Source organism: Austrofundulus limnaeus, unplaced genomic scaffold (assembly GCF_001266775.1).
Source record: "Austrofundulus limnaeus strain Quisiro unplaced genomic scaffold, Austrofundulus_limnaeus-1.0 Scaffold372, whole genome shotgun sequence".
Classification (NCBI taxonomy): Eukaryota; Metazoa; Chordata; class Actinopteri; order Cyprinodontiformes; family Rivulidae; genus Austrofundulus; species Austrofundulus limnaeus.
The window spans coordinates 156,403-158,293 of record NW_013952774.1 but is presented as its reverse complement, the minus strand read 5'-3'; the positions used below and the strand labels follow the sequence as shown (position 1 = coordinate 158,293).

The window sequence follows — 1,891 nt, the reverse complement described above, 5'->3', positions numbered from 1 at the left end:
AAACTCACTCCTTTGTAACAACTAAGGCAAAAAATTTAATTAATTCAGAAAATCTTTTCAGGACCCCACCTTGATGTTTCGGGACCCCACTTTGGGTCCCGACCCCAACTTTGGGAAACACTGGAAAGCAGGTCTCAGGTCCTGTGACACATCTTCGATTTATTTTTCCAGTTTTTTAAGACAAATTTCAGACACTTTTTACTTGTTGTGGCAATTGTTTAGACCTGACACTTACTTTTCTGTCTTCCTCTTTTATTTTTAAGCACAAAATGCTGCCGTAGTAAAGAACAAAAACTAAATAAAATGAATTTAAAAAAAAGGTCTAAAATCAAATTTTTAGTTTTGATTAGAACCACTTTAAAGTATTATATAAAAAAGTTTGACATCTTGGAAATAATTTGTGACATGAAACTATTGCACAGCACTGTAAAACTATGGGCACATTGGTTTGGTATCTGCCTTCGAGACAAAGTATTGCCCAAAACACTCGTATATAATACAGCTGTTTTATAAAACAAAAAAGATTAACTTACTGAAAAAATGCAGATATAAGGATTCCACAGAGAAGGAGACAGACTTTAGAGGGCAACTCTTCTACACAGTTACTGCATGTGTCATCCTTCTCCATCAGCACTCTAAATAAAACTAAAAATCTGAACAAACTGTTCCAACCGGGGTCTCTTTATCTGCTAGTCATATTTGGTAGTTACATATTCAGCCTGCAGCTCTGTTTAGAGATGAGGGAGATGCTGTACAATGAGCCCGGTGGTTTATAAAGTGTGTGTGAGTGTCGGTGTGATGGAGGGACAAAAGCTATCTGTACAATAGTTTACAAAATGAAATATAAACACATGACGGTATTCCTGGAGGAGCATTAAAATGTTGTATGAAAGTCTGCATAAATTGACTCTAATCTTGGTGCTCAATAGGTTTCAACATGTCAAACTATATCTGAGCTTCTATCCACAACAAGACTGAGTCAGTTTTCTTTAACAGATTAAATCTTCATTAAATCCACTTGAGATGATTTCATTCTATTTTAACTATCATTTTTCTTGATCAATGTCATGTTCTCTAAACAATCAAATGGTTTGCTCTTTCTTTTTAGACTTAATGGTGCTAATTATTAGGAGAATACCAGTTCAGATGTTTACTATTTAAAGTTCAATACCAGACGGTACATACGGTTGCAGAAAATTTGTTGGTACCATTATAGCTCATTGAGACAATGCTTTGTTTTTCAAAACAAATGATTTAGTTAAAAACAAATGTGTAATGTATATATGCTTGCCTTTAGTATATGATTGAGTAAATGTCATAAATCCTTGAGTAATGGATATTTGTGTTATTCTGGTTTAGCCTCCTTTTTTTGGTTTTCTCTATAGGATTCATGTGTTTACTTTACCAGTCCCTGTATTATGTACTGTACTTCAGTTTAGAATTTATTTTGTGATTTCCTACAGTTTTTTTGTACAGTAGTTAATTTCTATGACACCTGTAATTTATTTTCATTTTTCCCTGTGTGCCATCCATCTACCCTCAGTTGTTCAGTCTCAGCTCCTGCCCCATCCACTCTCACCTGAGCCTCATTTTCAATCCCCACTAAGTGCTTGTTATCTTGTTATTAGTATTTCTTTAAATTAGCTGTGCACCGATCACAGTTTATTGGTCGACATCTGGTCTGTATAAAGTCTGACCTTCCAATTACAATTTTGGTAGATACAGATTTTTTAAAGGAGCAATATCATGTAAAATCAACTTTTTTGAGTTTTATATTATGTTATAATGTTACACTCTCATAAAAAAACATGCCCAAAGCCTTGCTTTGACTCATTCATGAATGTTTGAGAAATCCTGCAGCGTTTTTAGGAAGCCATGCTGAGGAGCAAAA

The 1,891-nt window shown here is 34.3% G+C and overlaps 1 protein-coding gene across 2 annotated transcripts in view; it reads right to left on the bottom strand.

Annotated features, from left to right (window-relative positions):
- Positions 1 to 1,891, bottom strand: part of tmod1 (tropomodulin 1) — a 43,582-nt gene that overhangs the window by 18,775 nt on the left and 22,916 nt on the right. The window lies entirely within an intron of this gene.